Raw genomic sequence first — 11,151 nt, 5'->3', positions numbered from 1 at the left:
CTGCGCTTAGTCTTGGCTTTGGTTGCACAGCTTGACTTAGATCTATATCAGATGGATGTCAAGATGGCTTTTCTACATGGGGACTTGCATGATGAGATCTATATGGATCAGCCTAAGGGCTTTGCAGAACCTGGCAGGGAGCACCTAGTGTGCAAGTTGAAGAAGAGCTTGTATGGCTTGAAGCAGGCACCTAGGGAATGGTATCATAAGTTTGATGCCTTTATGCAGTCACAGGGCTACAGCAGGAGTGCTATGGATCTGTGTCTTTACACGAAGAAAGCCCGTGATGGCAGTTTGCTTATCTTGGTACTCTATGTTGATGATATGCTGATAGTAGGGAAAGCTCATGATGAGCTAGATGCTCTTAAATCTCAGCTAAAGAAGAGCTTTGAGATGAAGGATTTGGGACAGGCCTCACATATACTTGGGATGCGCATTAAGCGCGATAGGCATCAGGGACTTTTGTATCTCTCACAGCGGGATTACATTCATAAAGTCCTTGAGCGCTTCCGCATGCAGGACGTAAAGCCTATTGGCTGTCCATTACCTTCTTATGTGAAGGTATCACAGGCCGATTGTCCGCAGACAGATGAGCAGAGGGCCGAGATGGCCAAGATCCCTTATGCATCAGCCGTGGGCAGTTTGATGTATGCCATGATAGCCACTCGTCCAGATATTGCACATGCAGTTGGTGTTGTGGCAGGCTATATGGCTACACCTGGCAGCAGACATTGGGATGCCGTGAAGGGTATCATGAGGTACCTGAAGGGCAGAGCAGATATGTGTATTTGCTATGGCAGCCAGGATACAGGGGTCGTGGGGTACACTGACTCCGATTATGCAGGACATGCAGATAGTAGGAAGTCCACTTCTGGCTATGTATTCACCTATGCTGGAGGGGCTATCTCTTGGATGTCCAGGGTTCAGAAGTGTACGGCTTTGTCTACCACTGAGGCCGAGTATGTTGCAGCCACTGAGGCTTGCAAGGAGGCCATATGGTTAGGCCGTCTAGTTGCTGACCTTGGGATTGATGCTACACCTACACTGCATTCGGATTCTATGAGTGCCATTCAGTTGGCTAAGAATCCGGTCTTCCATGCGAAGACGAAACACATTGAGGTGAGGTATCACTTCATACGTGGTGTCGTGGAGGACAGGTCTGTTGACCTTGTCAAGATCTCCACTGACGAGAATCCTGCAGATTTGCTCACGAAGAGCCTCACTACTGAGCGCTTTGCCTTCCTCAGGAGGTTGATGGGCGTTGGATGAGATGTCACCTTTCCTCATCCCTTGTACCTATGTACATTTGTACTGTCTTTTCTTTTTTCTTTTCTCTCTCACTAGGGTAGATTCGCCTTTAAGTGGGAGGTTGTTGGGGGTAAAGGCGCCTCCGCCGTGCCGCCCCGTGTATTACTACACTGACAGTACCCGCCACTGCACACTGCAGGTGGCGGGCGCCCGTCACGTCACTTTATTCTTTATTCTTTTAGTGACAGTTTGAATAAAGGAAGGCCCGGTCACACATTGTGACCGTTGGAGTTCCCATTTCTTGTCTCTCTCTTTCTTGCTCTTGCTCTCCCGCCATAGCTCGCGTGCAAGCTTCGATCCTTCTCACCTTTCAATAATGAGGTCCCATTTTAATAGCTCTATCTAACATTTAGGAAAGGTATCTAGCTGATCGAGTCCACCCAACCATAAACTCTTGGCCTCAGGACCGAGACCTTCCACTTTCTTGGATAAGTTTGATTTGGTTATCTAAGTAGCAAAACATGTTGCCATATTGTGAGAGCATATAAAATCAACTTTTTATTATCTGTTTATATAAGGTTTATTATGTGTAATTAAGGTATAAGACATACAACCAATAATGAAAGCAATTCCTTTTAATTAAGATTCAATTCCTTTATTACGATCTCCACAAGGATCCCAACTTCTACAAAGCCATATCAGTTCCCACAAGGATTCCCAAACCCTCAAGTTTATTCTATCTTAACTAGCGTTTGAGGTCATCCATCCCTAACTGGTGATGGGGAACATCAAACTCTACATCTCTCTCATAGGTTAGTGAGGGATTCACTAGCTCGGAGCCCCTCTAAGCTCCTTCGCTTAAGGTGATGTAGCAACAATGCACCATGCCTTTCTCACCACTTAGCTCTTGGCCTTGAATACCAACCAAAGCCCTTTTGGGTTTATTTGAATGACTTTGGCATTCCTATTGGACCTTCAACTACTAAGGGCTCTATTAGTTCCTCGGATCCAATAGGCATGTATTCTCTTTTTATTGATCCCGGGGATCCAACAACCACATGTCCTCTTAAATTGTCTAATTAATTCAAAAGCATAATAATAATGCAAATATATTAATACAAGGAACAAAATCTTTTCTAATCAATAAATATGATAAACTAAAATAAAATTGTTAAATTTAATGAAAATAGGTAAATGTAAAATAAAAACTCTAACCCAATTATTGTGACTTGGGATGATATGGTCTACATCCTTCATGTGGCATCTTCTAATCCCTTTGCTAGAGTGTTTTTGTAATTCTTGAGAAGTGCCTTCTCTCCTTCACAACATTTGTTACAAGCTATTGTTTAGAGTAAATTTGATAGAGTTTCCACACAATTGTAGAAAAGAGAGAAAAAGCTAGGTAGATTTGAGCAGAGTTTGCATGTGATTTTAGAGAAGAATAGAAAAGGATTGTTGGGTTTTGGCACGATAGAGCCTCCACACACATGTGGAGAAGATGAGAGAAGCTTGAGGGATTATGGTAGAGCTTCCACATGTGTATGGAGATAGAGTAGAGAAGATCCATGGACTTTGGAAAATCTTTTGTGTATATGTGGAGAAGAGAAGAGAAGCTTGATAGATTCTAGAAGAGCTTCTATGCGATGATAGAGGAGAAGAAAAAAACAAAGAGAGAGAGAGAGAGAGAGAGAGAGAGAGAGAGAGAGAGAGAGAGAGAGAGAGAGAGAGAGAGAGAGAGAGAGAGAGAGAGAGAGAGAGAGAGAGAGAGAGAGAGAGAGAGAGAGAGAGAGAGAGAGAGAGAGAGAGAGAGAGAGAGAGAGAGAGTTTTCCTCTAGCTTTGCCCGTGCCTACTGCAAAGTGGTGTCTCCTTTAAGAGAGTTTTGTGTCTTTGAGGCTATCCATGTATAAACGGAGAGGGGGGACTTGCCTGAAGCTTGAAAAAGACTAAATACAATGGTTTTATTTTTCAGAGATTGAACATAAATAGAAGAAAGTTAAGTTGAGTGGTTTTTGAGAGATTTAACTCAAATTTGAGAATTTGGGATTATCCTTGTTTTTACAAATTTAGGAGTCCCAAAAAGGTTAAAATGCAGCTCTTTTGTACTCAGCCATAACTCTCACATAAAAAATCTTGCATATGTGGATAGAACTTAAGATGACCATAACTTTTGATCCGAAACTCAAAATTCAAATTCATTAAATGCTTGCGATTGTGGTGATGAACTCTATGATTGTATGATATCATTTTACATTTTTGTTAATAATAGCATGGTATTTAATACTTCAAAATGTTATTACTCTTGAAGCATACTAGTCCATTCTATATATTATTAAGAGCTTTGTCTTGGGGATCCCAAATCTACCGGAATGTTATGATATCATTTTACATTTTTGTTAATAATAGCATGGTATTTAATAGTTTGAAATGTTATTACTCTTGAAGCATACTAGTCTATTCTATATATTATTGAGAGCTTTGTCTTGGGGATCCCAAACCTACCGGAAGGTTTCCAAGCCTATGTGGCACAAGGAGAAGGAGTTTGTTTTCAAGAAATAAATATAGTTTTTTCTTGAAGGGTGAGGTGGGGTCTACATTTATTTTCTATCATCTCCCCCACCCAATTAAGCACAAGTACACCCACATACTCTCTTTTTGTTTCTCTTTTTTAATTGAATATAGGACATGATCATGGAAAGGGGAAAGGTGAGTCTTTGAAAAATTTTATGTGGCTCTCTCTCTTTAGAGAGATGAATTTCTTTTTCAATTTGACACATGAAATGATATGATATTTTAATGATTGAACATGTGCACGCAATGTGTATATACTCTAAAAACACCCACAAACACACATGCACTATAAAAAAGAGTTGATTTTTTAAGAACTTGAGCATTATGGGATGAGATAACAACTTCAATGGTTGAATGTGTTCATGAAATGTATTCATACTCTAAAACTACACAAGTGCACGTAGAATATAAGACATGAACAAGATATACACACACATACACATATATATGTACATACTCATGTGCAAACACATACACACATATAAGCATATATGTATACATGCTTATACACACATAAATATGAGAGAGAGAGAGAGAGAGAGAGAGAGAGAGAGAGAGAGAGAGAGTCGATATATACAGTTATAAATCATGCACTTACATATGCACTTATGCAGACATACACATATACATATGCATATACATATACATCCAATGCATGCGAGTGCACACACACACACACACACACACACACACACACACACACACACACACACACACACACACACATAAACATGTGTACATATGCACACATTTGAGGTGAAGAAAGATGAGATAGAATAAGAAAAAAGAGAAAATAAAAATGATAACAGGAAGAGAGAGGACATATATTTACGAGACCACACACATAGACACACATGTATTAAACACATGTATACATACATACATACATACAAATGCACATGTATGCATGTGTGTGTGTGTGTGTGTGTGTGTATGTGCCACACACACACATTGATTATGCATTAATCATTAACTATCAATTAATATTATATAAATTATCCTTAATTTACAATCAACACACATGCACACACACACATTACTAATATTGATATTATATATTAACGATTAAGTATTACGTATAATTATCTTTTATTTATTATGTGTATTTAATTATAATTATATTTATATTTAGTATAAATAAATAGATAATAATCATATGTAAAATATAAAAATAAATAAATTGTATTTATTAATTTTTATATAATTTATTACATATTAATTAATAAATATACATAATATATATGTATTTAATAATGAATAAATAAGTATATTTATATATGTATGTATCATGTGTTATGTATATATATTAATATATAACTATAATCTACACTATTCTTAAATTTATTATCATTTTAAATGATACTCATTACATCTACTTATCTCTCGTGTATTATTTGTAATAATAATAATTGTAATATACATACTATAATGATTAATAATTTCATGTAGTTGATTGGATATTTATCATTAGTTATTAATACATAGATTAATTATTAATAAATATTGTATGATTATATTTCAATTAATGTATTATTCATATATAATTATCTACAAATGTTATTAATTATCAATAGAGAGAGAGAGAGAGAGAGAGAGAGAGAGAGAGAGAGAGAGAGAGAGAGAGAGAGAGAGGAAGTAATTCTCCATATAATTTATGAGTTGTCAGATTAATGTGATGTTATTAGCTCACTATGTATGAAGATAGTATGCATGCCATGATAGGCTCAATGTAAATAGAAATCATCATTAAATGTGTTTTTTTTAAAGAAACTTTAAGAAATGGTCATAAGATTTTATCGGAGATATAGTTTAGGCTTGATCTCTCTTTTGCTCCATATACATTAATTAATTATTATGTATAATTATCATCTATCATCTAAGTTAATTATAATTATAATATATTATTATTATATATATAATTATATTTAATATACATAAATAAATAAAACTAATATATATGATATAAATGTATATTACTTTAATAATATATTCATATAATTTATTATATATTAGTTAATAAATATTAATATAATAATTAATAATTAGTAAAATATGCATAACACATAACACACACACACACCCACATAATATATAACTATAATCTATACTATTCATTAATATATTATAATGTTAAATAATACTTATTACATCTACTTATATTTCATGTATTATTTGTATTAATAATGGTTGTAATATACATACTATAATGATTAATTTCATGTAATTGATTGAATATTAATCATTAGTTATTAATACATAAATTAATTCTTAATAAATGCTATATGATTATATTTGAATTAACGTATTATCCATATATAATTATATACATATACTATTAATTATTAATTATGAGAGAGAGAGAGAGAGAGAGAGAGAGAGAGAGAGAGAGAGAGAGAGAGAGAGAGAGAGAGAGAAGAAGTTATTCTGCATATAGTTTATGAGTTGTCAAATTAATGTGATGTTATTGGCTTAGTGTATATGAGGATAATATGCATACCATGATAGGCTCAATGTGAATAGAAATCATCATTAAATGTGTTTGTTTTTTAGAAACTTTGAGAAATGGTCATAAGGTTTCATTGGAGATATAGTTTAAAAATTGATCTCGCTTTTGCTTCATATACATTAATTAATTATTATGTAAAATTATCTTTTATTTATTATCTATATTAATTATTATTAATATTATATTTAATAATAATAATACATAAGATATAATTATATATTAATTTTATATATATTATATTTATTAATAAATTTATATAATTAATTATATATTAATTAATTAATATTTTTAAGTACATGTATTTCATCGCTAGACAAACTATGCATTCACTTTTGATATAGAAGATGGCGACTTTTGTGAGGGGAATGGATCAGCTTGGATCAAGATACCTGAGATGAGACACATAGAACGCTCATAGATGTGGTTATCTTGTGGAATGGTCATAATCCTTTTGTGGTCAAGGTAGAGAGTCCTTGGCCCATTTCTTTTCTGAGATAAAAAATCCAATTAATTTCCAATGAGCTCGTGTGCAATTTCTATTTCAAGTTAGATAATACAAATGTCAAGACTCATAGTAAACAATCCATGTAAGTAAGCAATGTGCTTCTCCACATATATTTAAGATAGCGAAATCCTTGTAAAAATTCTTATAAAGAGCGAATACAAAGTTTTTTTAAACTTTTGTATACTTGATAATTTTGGTTTACTATGATCCAAGCATATGTATATATATGTTTTAATTAGTTAATCGCACTAGTTAAAATCACAATTAAATTGCAAGTTGGAGTTTTGTAGCCTTTTGAGTATTTTCTTTGCATATAATGATATATTGCAGCTCATCTCTTCTACTCATTTTTTGATCACTCGCTTTGTTGTTAGAAGGAATCAAAATAAGTGTTGAAAGTATTTAGATTTCTAGTTGTTGTGTTTGAAGGGCTTTTAGATTTTTTTCTTAAAAATATCCAATATTTTCTCTAGTTAGATTTGATCATACTCAACAATCCAAACATATTTGAGGATATAATGGAGTGTAATTAAGCATTTGTCTATTTGAGTAATTTTGTGTAAGAAGCTGAGAATAAGGAATAGTGTAAATAATATTGATATTATGCCATGTCACACTGACATTGGTATAAAAGGAGAGGACATGTAATTTTACACATCTTTTTGACACAATAATACAATTACAGACTTTCTCTCCCTTCTTTCTTACACCTTTTATGGCTTTCCCTTCTTTCATGTCTTTCTCTCTCTAGATTTAGTCTTTCTCTCTCCTCGTCACTCTTCTTCTCTCTCTTCCTACAGTCTTTCTCTCTCTTCTGTAGTCTTCTCTCTCCTCTTTCTCTCTCCCTAGTTCTCTCTCTGACAAGTGGTATCAGAGCCTTCCTTTCTCTCTCCTTCTTTACATTTAGTTTCTTGTTAGTTTCAGGAAACCTTACTGTGCACAGGTACATCATTGAAGAACCACAGCAGTCAAGAAGTACTAGACATGGCAGCTTTCTTGAAGACCATACAGACCATGGCAGCCTTTCTTGGAGTCTTAAATGGAGCTTGGACCAAAAATGGAGGCAGACAAACAAAGATGGCAGCTCGTTTTGCAAGCTTAGGCCAATTTTGAAGGTATTTTGGTAAAAGAGTGGTAACAGCAATTAGGGAAGGCTTAAGTCAGGGTTACTTTTGAAGAGAGGCCTTTTCTTTCCTCTTCTCAAGCTCTCTTTCAAGCTTCCATGGTAGACCTATGCCAGCAACTTCATTCTTTTGCCTTCAAGATCTTCATCTTCCTGGAGCAATGGCTTGTGTAAGGGATCCCAGACGTCATATACAGGACGTATAGCACCATTTTGGCAAGTTTCAGGCCACGTGAGCAACCTGCAAGATCCTCAGAGCTTGCATTGTCCTGGCAGTCTCCCTTAAGGTCTGCAGGAGAAACTTCTTGCACTTGAATAGATTTTCCATTTCGATCATTACTGATCTCTCTCCCAACGTGACCTGTTGTTGTGCTTCCCATATTGCCATCGTTGGATTCACAGCATGTACAGAGGTGATCTGTTGCCGTAATTGGCTGAACAGGCACATTGAAGAGTCTGCTTCCATTTCTCTGAACACAATAACAAGCATTTGGATCAGAGATGCTTTGGCTGTTGTCTGATTAACGACAACTTTGCTGCCAAGGTAGATATCGCAGCATGCGCGAACAGCTTTTAAGAGACTGTCCCCATGAACTCTCAATGGAACGGAAGTTACAACACAAAGCATTGTTTTCATCATAAGGAGCTCAATAGCATTGTCTACTAACTCATGGCATTTGCAAACGGCCTCCATAAGCTGCACAAGGGTGAATGATGTCTCAATGATCCAGATGGCTGATGATTGGAGTTCCAGCCCATGGAGGTGGGGCTTTCTCTGGCAAAGATTCCACGAAAGTAGATCGCTGTGGGGCATACATTGTGAGGCAAGCTGCTAAAAGTGTTGTTGCATCTGGACTTGCCTGCCGGTGCATTGTGCAGGTTTCATATGCCATTGGTGTGCCCGAGCCACTATCTATATTTGTGGATACATACAAAACTGGAAAGATCCCTGATGCTGAGATTTTGGAAATTATTAAGAAGAATTTTGATTTCCGGTCAGGGATGATTGCTATTAATAATGACTTGAGGAGGGGAGGTAACAAGCGGTACCAAAAGATTGCTGCATATGGTCATTTTGGGCGTAATGAGCTTGATTTCACCTGGGAGATAGTAAGCCTTCAATGCAGCATGTTTTCCTTCTCAAAGTCCCATAAGTTTACAAATCCATCTTTTGCAGCATTGCCAAACACTGACTTCCGTTCAGGGCACCATTGTGCACACAATACCATTGAGGAGTGACCCTGAAGCCTATGCACAAGAATCCCTTGGCCACTTGCAAATTTCTTTCGGCGATCAAACATTTGAATGGAGTTATCACTTGAGCTTGTCAGTAGAAGATTGTCATTAAGTGAACTCCAATCGACACAATGAAGGTCTACTTCATGTGCTTTCTAGACCTTTATAGGTTGATCATTTCCAGAACGAGCATCCCACAATATTAGATGCTGCGGGTGTTGGTGATCACCGTGCAGCCACATTTTCAGACTTGTCTTTAAAGAAGAAGGTCTCATGCAAACCCTTGTCTAGCAGTCACACATTGCAGGAAGGCTAGAGTGGCTTTTCAGAGGGTAATGGAGCCTTAGAAGACAATCATGTCCCTGCCAAGCCAAGCAAGTCCACAAAAATCCGTCTGTTGGTTCATGTGAAAGATGGAAGCTTCCCTGAACCAAACTCCTGAGATGATGTCAATGATTTGCAAGGGTGCTTTATGCTAGCAGATCTTCCTTCTTCTGATTACATTAAAAAATGACAGTCAAACAGATGTACAGGTGTTAGCATCTTAGAGTTTAAAAGGTAGTACACAGGCAGCTGACATCAGATTAGAATCATTCAAGTTGGTATCAGTCAAATCGAGCTCTTCTAGCTTAGGACAGGCATTCTCCAGGCTAGAAAACTCAGCTTTTGAAATACGTCGGCATGACTCCATCTTTAGACTGACCAATTCTGAGGCAGACATTGCAAGGGAAGACAAAGCAGAATCTGTCAGCTCCTGACGGCAAGTAAGATCAAGTTTCCGAAGCACTTGGCAGCCAGCAAGGACAACAGATAAGCCAGTATTTGTGACATCTTTGCATTTTCTTAGGCTCAAAAATTTTTTTTTTCAATGCTTTGCAACCTCCTCCAAGCAATGACAAGTCAATTGCACCAACATCACATCCATCAAGCCTAATTGACTGTAGGCCTTCCAATTTCCGAATGCTCTGGAGCAAAACATCAGTTACTGGGAGGGACTAAGAGAGTGAGAGATGTTGCAGAGTAGCAAAGCCATCAGCGGCCTACCAGGCCAAGTGGAAAGTTCTGAATTCATGGAGTACATAGGATCATCATGTTGAACCGTATGATGCACAGGTTCAAAAGTTTTAACTGGGAAGTTTGGACTGGATGGATCAATCAAAACATCTGCATAAGACTTGTCAAGATTTTCATCTAAGGAGTGTTGCAACCATGAGAACAATTCATCCTCTTGCCCTTGTGCTTGCTGCTGGTTCTGCTGATAATTCAAGGGACGCCTGAACATCATCATGTGATGCTCTGGTCGATGGATTGCTTAGTGTATCCAGCCATGGGACTGCTGAAAAAAAGGAGACATGTTATGGATATTTCTTGAAAATGCAGTAAATGCAAATATATAAAAAACCTGGGATGCCGTACTTCTGACTATTGAAACTTGGAACATACCTATGGATGATACAGTGTAGAACCTGCTAGTTCAGTGAATGCAATTGTATATACATCTTTGTGTAAAATATGATGTGACTGTAATGCAGTCATGTATACAGAGATTTGGGGCCTTTACAACATTCTACAACTTATGATCTTTTTTATTGTCATGCCAGTAATGCAATCCTGTATATAGAGATTTGGGGCCTTTACAGCACTAGGGGGAAAACAGGTGCAGATTCCAACAAAGGAGAGGCTTGCACAAGGACTCCTAGTACATGGTCTACCTGAGAATGTGTGGCAGACACCCCTTTGCTAGCTGCTCTAACAGATCCACCTGAATCAACTCATGTACGCTTGTCCTTGGCATTACAATTCTGAACAGGTGAACTCCTTGGGCGATCTGTCCGACAAGCAAGTGTTCGAGATATAGAGGATAGGGAAGTCTACTTTGTAGGCATTACAAGTTGGGACTGACAAAGTTGGGACTGACAGAGTTGGGACTGACAGATGTCAGCAGATGTTGTTCACTGATCAGT

The 11,151-nt window shown here is 36.9% G+C and overlaps 1 pseudogene; it reads left to right on the top strand.

Annotated features, from left to right (window-relative positions):
* Window positions 1-8,689: 8,689 nt before the first annotated feature.
* Window positions 8,690-9,503, top strand: LOC148027910 (S-adenosylmethionine synthase 2 pseudogene; annotated as a pseudogene).
* The last annotated feature ends 1,648 nt before the right edge of the window (window positions 9,504-11,151 follow it).

The sequence above is a fragment of the Lygodium microphyllum genome, chromosome 12, assembly GCF_053477565.2.
Source record: "Lygodium microphyllum isolate KBCC chromosome 12, Lygodium_microphyllum_v1.1.10, whole genome shotgun sequence".
Classification (NCBI taxonomy): Eukaryota; Viridiplantae; Streptophyta; class Polypodiopsida; order Schizaeales; family Lygodiaceae; genus Lygodium; species Lygodium microphyllum.
Note: the sequence above shows the minus strand (reverse complement) of the source record. Positions and strands in the feature narration are given on the sequence as shown.